At 42.8% G+C, this 23,042-nt stretch overlaps 1 protein-coding gene across 2 annotated transcripts in view; it reads right to left on the reverse strand.

Moving 5' to 3' along the window:
• rnf43 (ring finger protein 43) overlaps positions 1–23,042 on the reverse strand; it is a gene marked incomplete at its 3' end in the record, with an annotated part of 87,502 nt that overhangs the window by 62,867 nt on the left and 1,593 nt on the right. The window lies entirely within an intron of this gene.

The following is a 23,042-nucleotide window of genomic DNA, read 5'->3' on the forward strand; positions in this document are numbered from 1 at the left end:
GGGGTGGGGGGGTATCGAGGCGAGCATCTAACGGAGGCCTGGGCAGGCCGGCAGAGGGCGGGGAACAGCTGGCCTTTCATTGACAGGCTTTGAGGGCTGGCGGTTAAGATTTCACTCCAAAGAGGGGGGCTTTGACATTGTTCCAACAGGAGCCAACTGTGCTTGGAAAAAATATAAATATATGCAAAGGAATAGAGTAGCTTGGAAGACTGTTGGGGGGGGAATTGCTTTGTCAAGCAGGCAGAAATGATGCTGCCTCTTCAGACAACAGAGTTACTGAGAGGACTAAAGCTGTTACCACAATGACAGTGCATGCTATTTCCGAGAAAAGCTAATCATTATTTGCAAGCAATGCTAACTGTGCCAAAGCTACGATTCAGAGAACATGGGCTCAAACCTATGATGTTGTGCCAACATAGCACCACCCAACCCCCGATAAAAGACAGACTAAAGTCATGTTAGCAGAGCTAAAATAAAGATGGCCAGCCGGGTCCTATCACATCCGGGTAAAGCCCAGGACAAACTGCAAATGTTTATTACTACAGGATATATCTAAATTGGCACCATAACTGACACACCGACACTTCCTGTGTCCGTAATGTGGGGCTAGAGAACACTAAACATCTATTATGTTGCTCTCTATCAGGTGTAGACCAGACAATGCAAATTTAGTGTAATTCAGATGATGTTTTTCACATAAGGCTGACTTCCTGTTGTTTAGAGTTTGACTCTTACCAAGCCTCAAAAAACACACTCTTAGCACAAACAAATATATTTTTCTGCCTAGGGATGCTCCGGTACGACAGTACATGAAAAAATGTATATACAGGAAATTAAAACCAGTACATACCCTGCAGCACTAGTTAAGCTAGTTAATTGTTTTTATTATTTTGTGATAAAATGACTTCATTTGATGATTAATGTATTTATTTATACAAGGAAATATGTATAAGTGATTTCCAACCTCATGGCACTAAGCCTATTTATGCCACGCTTATCCAACAATCTCAAAACACTCGCGCACAACAACACTTCAGTCCATTCATATGCTGCATGTTGTTGGATTTGGTATCAAGTGGAGTACATATTTTGACACCTCATGGAATGATTCCATCTTGTTATTTTTAGCAGCGAACACAGCTCATCCATCATAAAGCAGGATGGTGCCATGTGTCCCTGCCCAGAGCTGCCATAGTACCCTGACACCCAGCGACCTGCTCTGCCCTGCAGCCTCCATAGAACTAGGCCACCCAGTGAAGACATCAACATGCTGATTGTTGGGCTCCAGAACATTTACCTCATCTTTTACCCCCACCCCCATCCTCTGTGCACCGGCCGTTCGGTTCCCACACTCCCCTTCCGTAGCAGGCATCACTGCTCCCCAACCTTACCCCCACAAAAGGGCCAATGAGCAATGACCTCACCATGTAGAGGCTCGGTGCTCATGCACAACTCCACACGCACGTATTGTCACAACACCTACATTTTGGCACACATAAACACAATCGTGAACACACATCCACACTCCTCCTGCATCAATACCACCACTCCCCCTATCCCACAATGCCACTGTCATTCACTCCAGCTGATGTAATTTCCAACCAAAGCTCTATTACTTTGGCCAAGTCACAATGACGTGTACAGCCACACAAGAATAAACAAGTAAACATGCCAGCACGCACGAATGTTGCAGGCATGCTTTGTGTCAATCAGTAACAGGATGCTTCAACCATTGAAACACCAAAATGTGGATTGCCTTTTAAATATGGCTGGAACAAGGAACTGTGGGTCGGCAATATTTCGGCGCTCTTGTGAACGCGGTGCTATGTTCCGAAGCTAAAAGAGAAAGGAAAGGATGCAATGAAGAACATTTCGTTAGCATTTACAGAATTTGGCAGCTACTATCCCGGTTGCCACTTAAGCCAGGATTAGACCACATGATATTTGTGCCTTTCAAGATGCTCACTGTGTCACATTAGTCATAAATTCTCACTATGACTTGGTCCAGAGACATGGCAGACTGCACGCTGGACCCCTACCAATCACAGACTTGCCTTCTTTCCCAAATTGCATGACATAGATAAGTGATTGGGACGGTGCCAAGGACGACTTCACTGTTCCACCTGACCGTACCAACAACAAATGTTTACCATTCATCGTCACTTGGCAGGGAGGTGTGCCGTCTTTTTCTTTCCCAGATGGTAGAAAGAGGGTGTGGGTGCACCGCATAAATTTAGGTCCTGTTCAGATCTGGCATTAACATGCATCTTGGGTAAGTACGGCTAAGTACAGATGTGAATGCAGTCAAGATGCATAGAGGATACATCCGGTCCACATTCTTTGAGCAGTGCGTATGCAAATGTGTCCTGCCTGACGTCCTCTGCATAAGCAGAAGTACATACTCATTAGCTGTATATATTTTATAGGAAGCTCTGTATATTTTGGGCATTTGTTAGCATTTTATGTCACAGAAACCACTGTCAGAGAATCTTGCCACATGTTGCCGGGTCTGTCAGTGTGCAGACAGGTGTGATAGTACAGCCCTGCATTAAAAAAACACAAGGGGCTGCATTGGTGGAGGCTTGCTGCTTTAGCACCTGGGGGGAAGTCTCACTTCAGTGATATATTAAAGCAAAACACAGAGGTTAATCATTTGATGAGACAGGATTTGAACTGATGAAAAATTCTTCCAGTACTAATTTGCCAAGCTTTGTCAGCTCTACTCCTTTCTCCTCACATTCAGAGAAGAGTCTCGGAGGAAGCTGCTCTTCTAGCCGCATTCATTGTCGTTCCAGCCGCCCTCCTTGCTTCTCAAGCTTCTTGGCAGAATAAAAGGGCTCTCTGATCAAAGGACCCAGAGGCAGGTTCCAACTGAAAAACCTGCAGCTATTGAAACGGTTTGTTTACTCTGCATTGCCATGACAAAATCAGATAAGAGATCTAAAAATATAGGGGCTAAAGAAGCGGGTAGACGATGACAGAGTGAAGCGTGCAGGTTACAATGACTGAATCTGTATAGTGGAGGAAACAGAGGGAGATAAAACGGGGGAAATGCCTGTTTCCATTGCTACTGGATACAAACACTGGCAACAACAACACAGGCCAGGGGTCAGCTCCTTACTTTACTTTCATATGGATTAAAACATGTGTATGGATTATCCTTCAGTTAAGTGAAGGATACATACTGGAGAATACCATTTATAAATACTACCTAAATGTTATCCAGGTTTCTTTAAAGAGGAAGGCACAGCTGAGTATTTCCACTGCTGGAAAAACAAACTTTGATTATGGTTTAAAATAGCTGACTGATATAAAGAACCTTTGATCTATTTACATTAGATAAGCCACCTGAATAACAGTAAAACAACGAACAATGCAAAGTTTCCAAGCCATATCTCAAGTATGGTCAACAAAGAGCTGTGAGACTCGCAATAATATAAATTATACAATTGATTTTGGTGTAGTGTATGGCAGTAAAGTCTACAGCTTCAACATAAGCCTGCAGCACAGCTACAACATAAGCACAGATTCACTTTCCTTTAAAACTGCTGAAATCCTGTGTTCTTTCCCCCCCCCCCCCCCAGCATTCATAGCATTCTGCTGTCTGTAATGTTTGTGTTAAATGGCACAATCATATGAAACCAGGGTGGCAGGCATAAAATCACAAAAGCAGTTCACTGATTTTCCACCGTACTGCACACAAAGTGTCCAAGAGTTAACCAAAGCAATAGGTGGGGTTGAGAGGGAGAGCTGGTAGTGGGCCGTGGGAACACACCCCTGCTCCTGGTGGCCAATGATCTCCAGGGAACATGTCACCCTGAAAAATGATTGACAAGCCACAGCTTTGAGTGTTAGTGAATGCTAAGGAGGGAACAAATATTGCATACCCGTGTAGCTCGGGAAACATAACTCACAGCTAGGGTTGCCACCCATGTCTCCAATGCCTTCCATTCAGACCACAGCCCTGCAATACTATACCTGCTAACAAGGCAGCCTGACATTCTGCCTCCGCTATTTACTTTCCACTGTATTTATGATCCCTTGTCTATTCTGGAGCCAACCCTTCTTATATTCCCTTTTGATCCCTTTCCATTAAAATTATGCCGCTTCTACTGTGTCAATGATTGTCGGGCCCTGCGTCTGAACTTTGAACCGACCGGGCAAAGGCGCTCTCTCTTGTACACTGTAGGGAGGCGAGGCATGGGGAGAGGGCTCTAGGTTGGGGGTTAACTCGTTTACGATTCGCACCATAAAGCTTCCTTAAAGGTTGGTCGGCCTGAATAAGCAAGGATATGTTAACCTGTCACCTTCCCACGCACCAACAGTACAGGGTCACAGGAAAATGGCTCCATGAGGGTGTGTGTTTTTGAAATTGTGTGACACAGTGTATGTGAAAAGGCAACTAGACGTGTCTTTCTCTTCTCCTAAAAGCAGGTGTTTGTGCAAGCTGTCCCAGGAGAGGCACCCTGGCTACAGTGTTGTGAGATCGCTCCCACCTGTGAAGATCAAATATGAGACATTTATTATACAGGGGGGACTTATCTAGCACTCCCTATCTGATGGGCTATGTAATGGAGAGGCCCTGGACAGATCCACTTTCATTACCCTAAAAGGCTGGAGAGGTGACCCAAAAGGAAAACATTATGTGAGGAAACAAAGGCATCGTGGGCGTGGAGGAGAAACTCTTTGAGGGGTACTGCCCTCTCTCCTCCCTGCCCGCCATGCAGACTGGAACCACTGGGTCGCAACAGGGTATATTATGCTTGTGTGTGTATTGTAAATGTGTGGGTGGTGTGTTTGAGATCTCACTAGTCATCAATTTTAAAATGTTTAAAGCAATAACTGTGTTCTGGAGGTGTTGAGTAACTGTTTTACACATAATTACATGCTGGCAACGGCAAGCATTTAAACTGGAGGGTTGTAATTTTACCATATTGTGGCCTGTGCATCATTGTGCACATTGTATTGTGATGTCTTTAGCAATACGCAGTTGTAAAGTGCTGCCACCATTTGTCCTCTGGGCACCAACCAGACACCAGTAAAATGATGTCTGCCTTCTCAAAGTCACAGCCAACTCTCGCCTTACCAGCCCTTCAGCAAAGGTCTTATTAACCGACACGCACTACAATGCTGTCTGCAAACTGTTAAAAAACAAACTACAAAGAGCTCTGCAACACGACCAGACTGAAATCAAACAGGAGTTCTGCCAATGGGCACAGAGCATAGAACATTTAATTGTAGTCAACGCCTGGAAAATCTGTACCTGTTTTGTGACTTTCGAATTTCACACAGTGTAAGGCACAGCAAACTGCCATGTGTTCGTATATTCCCACACACATAAAAGTAACATAAAGAGTTGAGATCTCCTGTTATTAGCCATGTCAGCACCAGGGCTCTACGGATGAATTGTGATGAAATTTGGTCAATCCACCAGGTCAACATTTGAATTTGTACATTCATTCATTTATCTTCAACCGCTTATCCCGGGGTCGGGGCCGCGGGGGGTGCTGAAGCCGATCCCAGCTGACATCGGGCGTGAGGCGCGGTACACCCTGGACAGGACGCCAGTCTATCGCAGGGCACATAGAGACGAACAGAGACAGACAACCATTCACACCTACGGGCAATTTTAGAGTCATCAATTAACCTAACACATGCATGTCTTTGGACTGTGGGAGAAAACCCACGCAGACACGGGGAGAACATGCAAACTCCACAAAGAAAGGCCCAGGCCGGGATGCGAACCTGGTACTTCGGTATACCAGCAAACCAATGACATTCCCATCAGTCTCAGCTGTACTTGTGTTTGGTGTTAATAAGCAAGCGGCAACCTCAGTGGCTGTAAAAATGAAGATGAACTTAAGTGTCAAAAACTGCAGTTTCTCTAATGGCTCCTTGAGGCTGGCTCCAAAAGCTGCTCAATCCCCATAGAGCCCCATGGTAAAATGCCCGACTTTACAGCAGAAATGAACTTGTTTACAGCCTGGTTTAAAAAAAACAACAAAAAGCTATTTTGGTCGGGTGGAATTTTTATGCAACTCACCCCTTTAAATTATATTAAGGCTTAAAATTCTCTATAATAAAGGTCTAACCACTTTGAGTGACAGGTAGATGCCATCACAGGAGACTAGCATAGACCGTAGGCTTCATTTAGCCCGCCACAGCTCCACCCACACTCCACCTCCACGCTGGGGTTTGGATTAGCCTCGAGTTAGGCGGAGTAAGGCACTGCCAAGATGGCGACTTCCACGGCCGCCCACACTGAGCTTCACAACGGCTCTTCAGAAAACTACGGTTGACATCACAGAGACTGCATCCATATTTTATTTTAGATCACTTTTTGGAAGCAACATACCCCCACCAACATTTGAACACAGGGATGATTTTGGTCTGAAAGCCCACTTAATCTTGCTAATGATATAATTACTCTACCGCTCTTTGAATATGCTGTGTCCAGCTGCTAAAAGCAGACGCAATCTGAGTGAATTGCATTTACCAGGAGAGACGGTAAAGAATTGCAGGTGAGCTATTTTGTATCTATGAAATATTTAATTGACATCATGAAGCACATTCAGGTCAAGGATCAAAGCGACACAGTCGGTGCTTCTATTGTGTGTCTCCTCATTTACCCCCTGGCAGTAAGAGAGAGTAAACACCTCAGAGTTAATTAAAAGCTGCAGAGATAAGGCCTCAATGAGGAGCTACTGTCTCCAATGCTTTGTCTGGGTTTAGAGGCCAGGACTTCCTGCTGGGGAGAGGAAGTGAGCTTGGGAGTGGGGTGGGGGGGAAATGCTGTCTCCACATTAACAGGCCGCACTGAACCAGCAGAGAATTGTATGGCCCCAGGATATCTGACATCACACTTTCAGATACAGTCGGTACCTCACACACACACACTTCAAAGCACTTTGTGTTTACATATCAATTATAAAGAATCAGATTCCAACTTTAATACACACACAACTATCCACACTTCAAAGTATGTTTACATCCCATCAAGAGTGCCATGTGTACAGATTCAACATAATATGGGTGAGCACCTGGTTCAAGTATGATGAGGCTGCCACCTGATCAAATAAGCAACATAATACACTATGATCATAAACACACACAGATGAGCATATTCAGTGTGTGTTCACCTGACTGATGTCAGCTCCTCACCTACATTTGTTTTAAAACACACAACATAAGGTCCTTATATGAAATATGAAAATGCTGCAGTGTAGATCCAGGAAATATTACTTTGATTACATGGTCCTATTCAATTCACGTTTATTTATAGTGCCAAATCATAACAAAAGTTATCTCAAGACACTTTACAGACTAGGTATAGACCACTCTCTATATCTCATATATATATATCTCATGATATGTTAGTATGAACCAACAGGGGGCATAACACATTGTGAACTAAAGTTGGATATTTTGGTTCACACGTTTGGATGTAATGTAACAAAACTCACAAGACCTACTTTAAAAGACTTGAAATACACTGAATGGTTTGTTAGCACTTTTATGCACACTAAATTATAAAGTTGAAATATCAGGAAACATTTGATGATGGTCACAGTTCTGTATATAACCCCCCCCCCCCCTCACTGTGGAAAACTAAATATATTCCAATTCCAGTTTATTCTCAATTGATTATTTTTACTTCTACTGTATGTAACTGGAATTAGCCATGTTTTTTTCTTCTATCCATTCATTTGAATGTACAACTACAAGCATATCTCCTTATCTTAAAATAACGGATGGGATTTTCAGCTCCTCAAAGGCCGTATTAATGATATAATTATATAATTCCCTCCGTAGAGAATTGTTTTCTTGTGACCGTGGCAGATATCTCACTGTCCTGAGAAAGCATTTGCCAACCTTCAGCTGGATTGATGTAGATAAAGATTATATCCAAGTCTGCTTACTCATTACTCATTGTTTGGTCATTTGACTCAATAAGTGATTGAAATCTGAGTTAGTCATCCTTCCTCCTGACTACGGCTTCTTCCCCTTTGGAAAGACAAAATCAAATTGGACACAGGGGCAGGATTTCAGCTAAACTATGAGTCTGTCATCCCGAGATAACGAGATAATAAGGTCATGGTCATCATAAAACATTAATATCTGATATCTCAAGATAGCAATAAAATGGAATTGTTATCTCAGAATAATGGGCTGTCAAAGCAGGCCACATGTGTACAGAACAATTCACTATCAAAAATAATGAAATAATGATGCTGTGATAACAATTTGTTACTGAGAGCAGGATCTAGTCACGTCTTTAGCTTTAGGAGTTGTAGAGTTGACATTTGGATCGCAGATGCTGCCTTTATGATGTGATATGAGATAAAACATTTATAAGCAATGACAGGACGTCCACTCTCAGCGTAGGAACAGCAGCAATCTTAACCATATTATTATTTCGCAAAACAATGCTATTCGTATCACTCAAACGTTCTATGCAGACTCAGAACTTTTGGTTCTGACGCGGAAATGATTAGCTTGTTAGCAGATTAGTCAATTGATTGAAAAAAAGGGAATTTTGTCAATCGATCAAACATTTTTCAAGCCAAATCATTTTGTGGTGATCTAAAATGTGGAGATTTTCTGTTCTTTTCCATGATAGTGAACTGTTGGTTGGACAAAATAAGTCATCAGAATAAGTGAACTTCTCTGTGTTGATGATAAAATTACATACTTTTTATATGGTTTAAATACAGTGTTTTATTTTTAAGTAAGTAAATAATAAAATATCAATAGCTGGCCCTGGTATCGTGATAATGGAGCCAATCTATTCAATACAATTCAATGTGTACAACAATATACATTATATGCTGGATTTTTTAATTCCTTGTAAAGTTTTGGCCAGTTTGATGCTTCATTTAAAAAGTTTCAACTTGAATTGTATTTCCAGTTCATACTGAAAACATTATATTTGTTTTTTATTTGTTATGTTATTATACAAAGTCAAGTTGAACTTGATGTTTCCCTACATATAGAAGAATGATCCCAGTCGCTTCCACAAAGTGAGGCGTACAGTTTATTCAATAAAACACTGGAAACAGATCGGTACCTGCTATCAGCTCATACCCGAAGCACAGAAATCAGCACTGAAAAAGTTGGATGGTGCATCCCTCCTGTAGAGCAAATCATCCCATAGCATCTTCTGCACTTTGAGCCATTGCACTATGGTATTGCTCTTTCTGAAAACAATAATTCCACTTGACTCACTCGTTGCTGGCATAACTCGGTAACATGCTACTCTCATGTGGCACTGCATGAGAGTAGCAGCATCAAAACATCGTCAAGTACTTTTAATAACGCAAAACGTAAACAGGGCATTTAAATCCCACAAAAACAGTCATTTCGTGGGTTGAGGTGTAGAGGTTGCCTTTACTCTTTCTGTGTTTTTGTACTGTGGCTGCACTAAAGCAAATGGATGCAAACATAAAAGGGATTATGAAAAAGAAGTGTGAGTGGGTGAGGTACCTGCCAGGGACAGTTTAACCAACATGTGCATGTTCAAGCAAAGGGATTAGGAGAAGGAGAGAATGGGAGGAGGAGGAGGTAGAGGGAGAACGTTAGGGAGACAAAACAGGAGGGAGTGCTCAGATAGTGCTGCAGTGCTGGGATCGGTCTTGAAGCAGAAACTGTGGCTGTGGCCTTTTTGGAAGGACTCCAGGGCTTGTAGTGCAGGTCTCCTTTGATAATGGGCCACAGTATGTGTAAGAGTGTTGGGCTGCAGCCAAGGTACACAGCCTTTTGGTAATAGTTAACAGAGTGGGCAAACAGTGGAAGTCAGCGGCATGGAGGTAGGTCAGAGAACTGCAGTAGACTCAATGCTGCCCCCCTACAGCCCAGCCCTCCCTCCCTCCCTCTGATAGATCTGGCACTGTACTGGGACACTTGGCTGGGCTCCTGACTCTTAGGTTTGAACTGGAGCTTCATGAACATGCTGTTGACTCATATAGGACAATGGGTTATACTGAGCAATCAACAGGATTTTCTTCCTAAAATCGTGCAGGATGTAAACAGTCCTCTAACCGGATCACAGTATCTAACTGCCCAGTGTACCTGCGTGTCTATTTCTAATTACATGTGATGCAAATACAATTCTTGAATTCAGGGAATAATGTTGTGATTTTTAATGCCAAGGGATCAGATTAGTAATAAGATCAATCAAAACGTTTTTTGTTTTTTATTTCCAGTGTCAAATGATGTGAATACACACAGATATGCGAAACACTAAATCCTCACTAGGGAACATTCCATGCATTTACAGTTAACGGAGAGTAAAAGAAACCATCAAAGCCACAGAGCATACGGCACAATTAAAATTCTCTTTACACAACTATTAGTACTGTCACCATGACGCACTACTATGCACACTTCCTCTTTGTGTTCTACCGCTTCATTTTTATATTTATTATCATTGTATACGTCATAAAGAGTGCTCTGGAAAATAAGATTTTGACTTAGTGACACGGGTGGAACATTATGCGTCATCTGCGTCCACGTCTATTAGTGGCTGACAATGTCACGTCTTGTTTGGCAAAGGTTTTAAATGTTATGTTGTTTCTGCTACCACAATGTTAGCCTGTCTTGGGGGTTTTTCATGGTCAAATTTACCGCGGTAGAGGAAGAAGTGTGACGCTTATGTGTGTAGGTGCGCGTGTGCGTCTTGCTTTCAAGTATTCCCCGCAGTCCCAGACAGTCCAAGGACTCGGGAGCGGTAGACATGTCATTACCCAATCCTCTGCCAACCTGCTGCTCTAATCTCAGAGTGAGCAGACCAAACACCAAACCTCACACAGCTCTGCTTTAGTCTTTAGAGCTGGCTTTCAGGGCTGCTGTGGTGTAATGCTGTGCTAACCCTAACCTAGGGCCCAGAACAAAGAGCAACACCACGCTCCACTCCACAGCAATCTGGGGGTTTAAATAGCAGGCTGTGAGGGAATGGGGCTTGGCAGCTCTGGTCACCAACAGACCGTCACAAAGTAAAAAAAGGAGCCTGTATGACTCCATACAGCTCGACAAACATGCCTTGTTAGCTGCCAAGTACTACTTTTTTGCTGCTCGGGAGCGGCTCCCACAGAGGAGGTTATCAGGTGAATGGCCCTGATGAGACATCATGGCCCTGCTCTCTCAAATACAAACTGCCTTTTGATCTGCCCACCTGATTCCAGTGAACCCCTGCACACCAAGGGCAGCTAAAAGTGAAACAGCGAGGACGCTGCAGGAAGCTTAATGTTGGAGTAAATGTAAATACACAGGTTATGTAACCCAGATGCAGATGATATTCCCCTGGCTCTATCACTTCCCTATAATACCCAGTCTGTGGTCAAGGCCATTTGAAGAGAGTAATCCGAACGCATTCCAAATGGAAAACTAACACAGCATGCTGGCATGAAAAAGTCAAGATAGTTATGCATATTTTGAGTGAGTTCAACAATGAAGTCATTTGTGTTTCCATTGCTGAGTAGTGTTAGCCTGTTAGTGTTGGCTGCTCCCTGCTCCAGAGGGTTAAACATGAGGGGAGTCAGCACCGACTGTCCAAGCCTCTCTCAGAGCACCCTGAACAGCAGTCCGTCAGCATTCCTGCTGGGTGCCAAGGTATTTACTTTGGACAAGAGAGGGAGGCACTGTAAGGGACTGCTTCTAATTAGGAGCAGCCAGTCAGGAGGTCATGGCCAATTGAAACGGGTCTCCTAGATACGCAGTCCTCTCCTGAGGGCTGTTGGATAGTGCACCAGGCACAGTCAAGTTTGGGTGTAGTTGCTTTTGGAGCGTGCAACAAGGTCACCTCATGGCTGTGCTGAATCAGTTATTCCACCTGGGATAAGACTAATAAACGGCTGGTGGCAGTATTGTTATTTCACGCTTCAAGGGAGCGTCCAACAGTTTGAAGTTTGAATATAGAGCTCTAAAATGGCCTTAGGCTGGGTTTTCACAGGCAGTTTTACAATGGGAACTATGCTATATCAGTCACATGCAGTGGATTCGGCAGTGTACACATTTGTTGTGGATTTTGATGGTTTTGATACATTTCTATCTGGTATAAAACAAACTGTGGTACATCTTCTAATCCAGTCAAACAGTAAAAAAAGTACTAGTACTAGTGGATACAGTCTTTTCTCTCATATTGCTGTATTATGGATCATAACAAGATGTCTTGGGAACAACAAGCTAGTTGTCATTGCTACAATGCTACTAGTCAATATAATATATTTAAAAACTCACCAGTAACAACAACTGCCTGAGCAACCCTCTGCCACTGGGATCCGAACCCTGGTATTTCACGGCATGGTGCGCGACAAGTGCCAAACAAAACTGATTAGACACCGATCTGGCCTCTGATAAGCTAGTGCAGGGAAATGAGGGTTTGGCAGACTCATTTAGTCATATTTTCACCATGCCAGCTAACAGCGGTACATTTCTCCCACCAATTTAATCTGTGAATAAACGTCCAAAAAATAATAGTTCCTTGTAAGTCCGTTATAAGCATAAAGCTTGACACACAGACCTGAGATCAGTGGCAGTAGAACGAGACTCTACCTGAACCGAGTATAATTTGGACCTGTTCATCTTGGAGGCTGAGTCAGCTCTTCACAAACATGTGGAACCATAAAGACCTCTACTGAAAATACACGCTAAGTGCTTGAACAACCCTGTTGCTGCTGATAAAAAGCTATTCAGCATGTTGGGTTTATGTGATTTAGACTGGACCACTGTGCTGTTGAATCAGGCTGAGCAGTGGTACTGACAGCAGTGGACCGACTTGTGTGAAATGTTTTTGTGAGTGCATGCGTATGAGCATGTAGCGCCCGAGGCCATGTGACACACGTTCAAATCCTCTCAGCAAGTCACATGGGACCTGGTCTCTGCAGGAGTGTGCATTTTCAACAAAAACTCCCTGAAGGGGAAGAGGATAACTCTCTCTGCAGGTGAGCGGAGACGAACACACGTCTGGCAGACATACTAACCCTTTGTCTGATTCGGAAGCTTGCATTTTTCATTTAGTCCAACTGAAAGAACAGCCATCTATCATGCTGGCAGGCATGTGACTGGATGCATGATGATCAGCCATGTTCACAGAGCACAATCATTCACCTCCTGCTCACACAGCAGTCGTTAAAAGCAGGCAAGCAGCTACAAAGGGTAGAAACGCAGCACTATTTCAAGCCAAAAATGTCAGAACAATGTAATTTTTCATTTGCCTCAATTCCACCTGTCCCCTAAAGAACAATACAACATTCTCTGAAAGCCAGAGTGATGAGTCTTTCACAGACAAAAAGATGTCATGCTACTTCTACACTGGATGTACCTTTGTATTAGTTAGCTTGTAGCCCTTTGAGATCTTTGATGAAAAGGGCTCTATAAGTAAATTGTATTATCATTTTTATTATTATTTAAATGGATAGAAGATACAGTCATACATAGGTCTTTCCAGAATGAGTCCTTTAAGTTATAATCCTTACTATAACAACAGTGACAAGAGTGTGTGGATGAAGCATCATGTTTTTTATCTTTTGGCAGCTGACTTGTTAAATCCACCATGCTTTAATCCTACACTGGTTAGAGAAAATTAGCCCAACAGCGGGCTTTTGGTTAGCAGAATTGCCTAACCAACTTACTCACTCCTCTTTGCTGGGAGGAGAACAGAGATGCACCGGCTGATGCTACGGTGGCTACAGCTGTGCTATATCCGCCACATTTCTTGTTTTTGTTTCAACACGCATGTGTGTGACGTCAAATATGAACGCGAAGATGTCTAGACAAAAAGATGGGATCTTGGCGCACCAAACCTTTTGTGGAGCAACCCCAAATTCATGCAACCTAGCGTTTTTTGGTTTTATCTTGGTGTTGCTGCTATTTTAGGAGAAGGCAAACAATATTTGCTGCTGGTACGCTCATAATAAGTTATGGATTGGAAAGTTATCATCAGAAGAAGAAGAAGTCTTTTAATTTTGTGCAAGTTTGAATTAATTCAAATTGCAAATGAAACAAATTTAAAAAGCTTAATGCACTGTATTCGGATCACGTTCTCACCTAACTGAACCAAACTGCACCTGGAATCAAACTGTGAAACACGTTTTCACGTTGACCAGAGTGCAGTTGTTTTGTTTGAATGAGTTTTCACACCAGCACAATCTATCTGAAACGCTCCTGGGTTCTGTTCAAATGGGCTGTGGAAGCACTCCAGCAACACCAGAATCAAAGCAAACTTCATTCAGTGCTAAAAACGCAGCAGTGAGGGATTTCATCAACCGGACTCAAATGAACAAAAAGGCACATCAAACAGAATTTCATAAACAGGACAGTGTTGAGCAGATTGTTGTTGTTTTCCTTGTTAGCTACTGCATATGTCATGTCGAAGAGAACAAACACATCTACCTGGCTGCACTGCTGCACCAACTAACACCATGATAGGTCGCATGCGGCCTTCATTACAGTACTGCAAGGCCATAGTGGAAGACAGTGTTACAAGAAGCCTCAAGGCACTTTAGTGCTTTTTCAGATTTGAAATCTGGATTCAGCTTTTATAATTGAATAAATCAACTGTGCATGAAGCAGGGAAGTATGAGCACTATTATCGAAACTAACACTGAAGCCTTTCTATGAAGAAGGCCGGAAAAAAGAGGGTCAAAACCAGGACATGCTGTTTGTTGTTTGGAAGTGACCATGTGACTTTTGCAGACATAAAGCATTTTTTGTCAGCAGTGTTATCTCCCTGGTTCTGGGGTTACAATATGGCTTTTGTAGTCATGCAGCACTGAAAGATCTAAGTCACTTTGATCCCGCTTAATAGAGTTTGGTAAATGATCTTGGTATGGGAGCTCTGCCTCCTGCGGACACGGACACGGACACGGACACGGACACACACACACACACACACACACACACACACACACACACACACACACACACACACACACACACACACACACACACACACACACACACACACACACACACACACACACACACACACACACACACACACACACACACACACACACACACACACACACACACACACACACACACACACACACACACACACACACACACACACACACACACACACACACACACACACACACACACACACACACACACACACACACACACACACACACACAGGTGAAAACTCTTATTTTGAGCCAAGCATTCAAGCAGAGAAGTAGAAAATTTGCTTCCGCTCATCGGTACCTGTCATAAACATGTAGTTCAAATAGTTTTCAGCTTCTCTTACAGGCACCAAATAACTTTATATGAAATTGCTAGGGGTGTTAATGCTGTGTTTGCCAAAAAAAATGGCTAAGAGAGTGACTGCAGGAGCAACAGGGAGCTGGAGAGAGGGAGGGAGTTTGTCAGAGAGCATTTATCTGTGGTATGGTGATGACTCTTTTCCTCCAACCTCTCAGCAAACTAAGCGCTTCCTGCCTTTTGAGTGCATGTAGCCATTTTTGTCCTTGAAACTAAAGCACATGCAATGAATTACAACTATTTTAAAGAGCTGTCAAGAAACAAGAGAGGGCTGGTTAGAGGAGGTGAGGAGGAGGAATTTGAAGCTGCGCTGAGGGAGAAAGAGGAGCAAGACAAACAGAGAAATAAAAGAAAATGCAGAGCAGCCTCTGAGCCTTTGATGTTAGCGGGAGCAGAAAACCCTGCTCTCGCCGCTACAGGCGGGGCAGAAGTATCAGTGAGGGACTAAAAAGTCAACACTTACATTATCTATGAATAGGGTTGCGAAATTCCGGGAATTTTCAAAGTTGGAAACTTCCCATGGGAATTAACAGGAATTTATGGGAATAAACGGGAATAACCTGGAATTGACAAAAACGATTTGAATATAGTTGGGGAAAATGTATTTTAGCATAATCTTGAATAAAACAACCAGATTTCATGCAGGTACACTTGAGAACATCTATGCTATTCTCAATGCACATGCACATAGCACATACTATTGAGGCCACGCCCCCTACACGCACTGTGCATTCCTCCATCACATGCACGTTTTGATTTACATGTTGAATGGGACACATTTTTTTTGGGGGGGGGGGGGGGTTACTTAAATTTTGAATAAATAAAATAAAATAAAATATTTACAAACAAATCTGAAATGTATTTTTTTAATTGTATAATTTTGCAAGGATGTCTGCCTATGATGACAAAACAAAATGTTTAAGTTTATGTTTGGATATGATACAGTTCGTTTAAATGACCAATTTCTAGATAATTACCATAAATTCCCATAAAATCCCATGGAAGGTTTCTGGAAATTTAAGGGAAATGTTCCACCCCTTTGCAACCCTATCCATGCAAACATTTGGCTGAAATGACCTGACAGAACATCACCTGTCCTATGATAAGAAGGCAAGCATACATTAGGTCCCAAATGATTTCTAACAGTTAGGAATTCAATTCAACAACACATCTTGCAATTTATATATGCAAACATAACACAGAGAACCTTCAACCTACAACAAACACACTCTATCTTTGAAGAGGCTGATAGGCCTCATGGGAATCATTCGTGTCGTAATGTTAACTCTAATGAAAGAAAAATGGTATGTAAAAGCAAAATGAAAGGCATACATAATAAAAGTTTGGCGTCGCTTATCTAGAAGCTAAAGATCTTTTGTTGTACAGTTGATAACAAAACTATTCAGGAGGAAAACAGATTGTGAGAAAAGTGAACAGTGAGTCCCATAATCGTTTGTACTGTAAGTACTAGTGATGATTTAGGAATTTCCAATTCTGGTGTACAGATAATAAACAGGGCTGAGAGTCTACAGCCATGCTAGAAGCTCTGTGAGGCTGCACTAAGGCACACGGTGTTTTAATGTACATGCTAACATCAGCATGACACAGTAACAATCTGATGTGTAGCAGCTGTAATGCATATATCTATATATCTAATATCTAGATGTCCTGCAGCCCACATACCGCCACGCATGTTTACCCTGTATTAATGAATGTCATAATAAATCTCAACCTCATGGTGGCACAAGGGAAAAGTAAGAGGCCTGCCAAAGTAATTTGGGTTCATCCTCTGGGCCTCATGAATATTTGTACCAATTTTCAAGGTAATCCGTGAAATAGTTAGACATACATCACCCTGGACCAAGTCCCTAGAGCCATGCGATTAGCATGACTACATATGTATGTCAAAAGTCTGGAGGTGAAGCCAAGATGGACTTTTTTCCCCAAGCAAGTGACTCTTGTAAATTGTTGACAGTGAACGTCTGAGAATCTGATCTGAAAAATTCTTTTTTTTGAGGACTTTTTTGTAGTAGAGTTTCCCAGTGTATATACACAGCATTCTTCCCTCTCCTTAGGGAGAATACAAATAAGGCCAAGCCAACTTCCCCACCAGTGGCGTATGAATTCTACCACCATATGGTGCAATTGTCATCTGTTGCTACACGGTTCTCTGTAAATCTCTAGAAATGTGGCCTTGATCCCAAGGGAAGGGATAGCTTGGCCTCCACACCCGCCACGGATCAGCAGGCTTTCCTCTGTGCTCCCAGTGGATCGGTTTCAACTGGAAGGTTAGAGGACAGGTGCTTCACTTGACCTGCACTGTTGGGACAAATTCAGAAAGGTCGCACAATACACCCATCTCACTGGGAATGCAAGAATGCTGCGGTATTCTCAACCGTTTAACCCTACATAATTGAATTCCACTGAGCCTGAAAGCATCCTGCTCCCGCCTGGCCCTATGTCAGGTACGGTGCCATCAAAGGAAAATAAATGTGTGTATATGAGTGTGTGCATGTGCTCTTTTATAGTCACGATCGGTGACTCACTGCTCACCATTGTATTGGATGCGTGGCTACATGATGGCAAAACTTAAAAGAGCTGGGTACTTTTGCTACTCCTTCAGTGCCCCGGTGGTTTCTCAGAGGGACAGACAATAAAAGCGCTCAAACAGAAGAGCAAGACAAAGCCTGTATCATTAACATTTCATTCAAGAGGGTGTTTATGTGTGTGTGCCATTTCAAGTTTTTCAAACCACTTTGTTTGAGATCAATGAGTGTGTGTTTAAATGTGAAAGCAGACACACAAACATGTTGGTGTAGGAGGACAAGCCCTCACTTTAATGTGAGATTTGGTAATGCCGTTTGTTGCAGCCCTGACGTTCCCTTTTTCCTCTTCTGTCCTCTCCAACTCGCTCCGTCTGTGGGCTGGTTCAAGGATAAGTCCAGTAGTAATGCCTTTACCATACTGCGCGTGTGTACTTTGCATGTGTGTGTACTTTGCGTGTGTGTGTGTATGTGTGTGTGTGTGTGTGTGTGTGTGTGTGTTTGCATGCTCTACATAGGTGTGCTACAACTAATGTGGAATTAAGCATGTGACTCTTTTGCACAAATGCATGAGGCAGGGACTGGATGAATGCAACAGCAAAGGTGGCAGAGTGTATACTGAAGTAACAGATACTTTCTCTTGTTATTTGCATGAGGAGAGCTATGAAAAGTAGAAAAGAATGTGTATAACATTCATGAATTCCAGACCTGGTCTAATGACTAAAAAAGAAGGGGGCCGGCAGGATTAAGAGATTTGCCATGTTTCCCCTACCTGCCTCTCCCTTCTTCCCAGTGCCCTAAGAAACATCTCAACAGCCATCTCTTGTGGAAGGAGGGTGGACAGGACAGCACTGCTTCCTGTGCTGCAGGCTGCAGCTTTGTCAGATGCATGTTCAGGAGAAACCATTAGTCCAGAGCTTGTCTGATAGGTTGGACACACATGGGGGTCTGTTCAAGGCGGGAGCCAGAGGCAACATGGAATCGTAGCCTCAGATCACTGGAGGAAGGAGATGATAGAAAAGCAATAGCAGGCAGGCTGAACTGATGAGCATATGGAAACACAAAAGACAAACATGTCTTGACAGCAGATCCGTGTGAGCTGGCCACATAAAAGAGTATGAATTATCTTCACATCAACAGCGCTGATCATGTTTCTTATGTTATATGCTGGCTTTAAAGTTGTCCAAGTTTGTCCCTGAATAGCCTTCCTTTTTACACAAACAGCAGTTAATCACAGAAAAGTCAGCATTCTTTTTAACAGGCGCCGTGGCAAAGCAGGAGGAAATTGTGAGCTTATAGCGATTTCATTTATACCTTTATACAACTGCCAGTGTTGCCCGGGGGCAGATGGGACGGATGGGGACGTGATTCTACTGCTGTTTATGTTGGGGACTCATATGGTGTCCATACCAGTGGACATGGCACAGCTTTGCATGCCTGACATGCGTGCCGGGAATGTGAACCGAGGCTTGCAGCAAAATTCCGAGCAGGCCTTTTCAACGAACGGCTACTCTCGCCATTACTGTATTGTAAAAAAGACAAGAATTGGACTTCAGTGGTGAATCTGTTTGGAAAAATGTGTGGGTTTAAACCTGGAGGTTATTCCAGATTCAATAGCAAGCAAATAATTAGAGGTTTCTATGCAAGAAAATACAAGAGCGAGGGCAAAGCACTAAGTTAAATGTGAAAATGTTGCGCCTGTCATCCACACTAATCCTATAATCAGTCTTTTTACTGTCAAGATATTCCTTGCAACACTGCAATTCATCCACATCCTTGAGCTATGTCTATCAGATCTTCCATAAACGTAAATGTATTTGGAGTCAAACCCTTTCTCTGATCCCATTTTGATGATTTTCATATTTCTTTTATTGAATTTCCATCTAATCAAGAGTTCTCACACAACAAGGAGTTATATGCTGTGAGTATAGGGTATACACAGTTATAAACTATATTTTGATGTACACATACAGTATACAAAAGCAAAACTATGTGCAGCAGCACCTCTAACAATGTAAAGCAGTAAGGAGCCTGGAGGAGGCCTGGACAGGCTGTTATCTCATCCAGGGAGATAGGAAGTATGGACAGGAAATCTAGAGGGAGGGGGAGGAGAGGGCCCATATGGGAAGTGCAGTGTAAACAGTCTTGGTTTTTAATCATCCCAGCTCACGTTCGGAACTGGACGCACTTTGATGTTCTCCCTCAGCGCTGCCTCCGCCCTCCCATCCATCGTTCCCAAACGGCCATTCTGAGGGCCAGCCAGGGAAACATGCAGATAGCGGCCTCGGACAGTCAAGGGCTCAGGGAAAAACGAGGAGGCATTCAGTACCTTGTGGGACACCGTGGAGGGAGACGAAAGAATGTGAAGTGGTGCAGAGTTAACTGGTGTTCAGTCAATTGCCTGCCCTGCCTTAATTATAGCTGATGTATTTAAGGGAGCTCTCAAAGGTCAATTCAACATTTCAAAGTACAAAGACCAAAAAATAAGTGTAAGGGAGAAAAGAAAGTCAAGATGGCTTTGCGCAAAAATAGGTGGAGCTCTCATGATGTCCTGTAATTGGGCACAATGCCCATTGGAGGATAAACTCCAACTCCAGTTGACAATCCTTTCAAGTTCAGAGTTATCCCAGAAGCCTTTGCACTTCTCCTCCGGTCACAATGCAAGCTTCATTTTGGAAAGGGGGAGAGAGTCAAAATTCCTCAGCACTTGTATTTGTCCAAATAGTGCTGGCAAGACCCCAGCCCGTGTTCCAATGAACGTGTTCATTCAGAGGACAGGGCATACTTCCAGGGAGATCACAGTTTAATAGATCAGAGGGAGATGCGTACCAGAGCAAAGTCTTGTGACTTGAATACACTGAGGGAAACAGGGAATTTCTTCTACCCCAAGCACTCTGAATTTGTTCCTTACATGTGTCCGCACAAATAATCAAAACAGGATCTGTTGATTTATTAGAGGAATAACCTCAGTTGTACTGCTACACTACTATGACCAAGGCTACAATATGTGTACCTGTCCTGTTTTATGTAACAGCGCAATGAAAGTTCATCTTTTTCAGTGTTGTAAGACTGTTACCTTGCTTTTTTTAAATGAAATTTCTGTTTAGCTTCTAATGCCAGACGCTACATTCCTAGATATCATGTACCAAAATTAGACAGTCCTAATAAAACAGCAACACATCTCAATGCTCGGAGGACGAATGAAAATAAGGAATAACAGTATATGAAAACGGGTTGTAATGCTTCTGCGTGGGCCAGAATATCAGCTGGGGTTGCTTCTGAGACAAAGTGCACATGTCAATTAAGTTACTGAGACTATTTGGATTTGAGGAGAGAGAGTGCAATCTATGACAGAACCAAGACAAATAGGGAACCTATCTAAGAAACTCAACCCCCCCACCCCCCCACACATAAAGCAGCACCGTAAAGCAGCCTGCAGAGGCAACGAGGACCTGTTGAAACAGGCCTAAGCTGCAACAAAGAGCATCCTGAAGCATAACACCACCTCTGTGCACTGTGGGAACAGCCCGGGAAGACAGAGCCTGACCAAACTATACCTTCCTAGCCTCGTACAGAACCACAATTACTGGTCTGACTGAGGGAAACAAGGAAACAGAAGAACAATCAAAACCAACTGTACAGAGGTTTTAGCGGCAGAAAGCAAGAAGAAGTTTCAATTCTGACTATGGCAGAGAGAGAGAAATGTTAGTCTGAATGCGGCACTGTTGCACCTTTCTTCAATCTTTATCAAGCTCTGCGTGTTACCTTATGCACAGTATGTTGCTGAGGCTCTCTGTTGAGACCTGGTGACCCGGGGTTAATATATTTCCGTGCATTTCTTCTACAACACATTTGTTTTTGGAACATGACAAAAATACTGTGCTGAAGATTTATGGGAAGAAACATACAGGAAGCTGGAAATCCCAGAAAGCTGGAAGTGTCTTTGATCTCACCTGCACTGTGATATTCATCCATAACATGTTGTCAACATCCCACAGACATACTGAAGGCAAATCATTTTTAACTGGAGAGGAAAACAGCAATGGCTTTTCACAGTGATGCACAATACTGAGGGTTTTTTTTTTTTGTACCATCAAGAAGCCATGTAAATCCTTATCAATTGTGGCTATAACTGCAGCATCTGGCTTGCCATTCACAAAACCTCCCACACCTGGTGAGTGAGAAGAGACAAGACCCTACAGTGCCTCATATCTGTCGTCCCGTTTCTCTGGAGACGGTAAATAAATGATCACAACCCAGCTTTAAGGCCCGGGAAACTTAATCCACCCCTGAATCCAAAATATGCACACTGAATAGAGCACATACTTTACATTTGCAAGGTATGCATGTTTTTACTAAATGGTTAAAAACACTTTTGCTTAAATTATAGGTTTGCATGAGTCTAAACATGATCTCCGACCACACCTTGATATTAAAAATGTTGGAAGAGCATTAGATGCCATAAATAGTTACTGCAAAACAAAGCTGCCATCTTTGAAAAGATAGACACACACAAAAAGCTGGCATCCCCGACTGAACCCAGGTTTATCAGGGATAAGTAAAAATAGATTGAAAACAGACTCTCCTCAATAACACATGTATGTCATCACTATATTGTTCAAGGAATTTAGATTTTCTGTCATCACATGCTGAGCGGGAACTGTGGCATTGTGAGCAGCTCCTGGAAATATACTGTAACCCATGGTCACTACAGTATTTTGATGGCGTATAGCAACAAGTACAGGTGTTAACATCATTTCATTTAACAGAGGGTGTTGAGAAACATGTGGGGCCAACAGCCACGGAGGGATGGATGCACTGAGGGACAGGGTGGCGTGTGTTTTTATATATCACTTTTTGTAAACTACAGACATTAAATATTGAAATATTAATCCCCAGTTGACATTTTATCTAAATTCAAGATCAGTAATACTGCTCCAATCTCTAATTTATTAGTTCTTTGTACCATAGAAGAGCATCTCCAAAAAACCTGTCAATGCAAGGGTCCCTGGGACAAAATGATCAGAGTAACAGGCCGGTGTTAATATATAAGTAAATATAAATATAAGGCACCTAGGATGCAAAGGGATAAGGCTGTTCTTCAAGACCAAATATTCCCATCCACATGAAGTGCCTTTGAGCAATGCATCAACAGCTTTAAATGCTCCATTCGCTTGCAGGGGAGCCTGTTGAACCTGACAACAGGTGTCCGCCCGCACCCATTAACCATGTGAG

The sequence above is a fragment of the Echiichthys vipera genome (assembly GCF_963691815.1).
Source record: "Echiichthys vipera genome assembly, chromosome: 14".
In the NCBI taxonomy this organism is placed as follows: Eukaryota; Metazoa; Chordata; class Actinopteri; order Perciformes; family Trachinidae; genus Echiichthys; species Echiichthys vipera.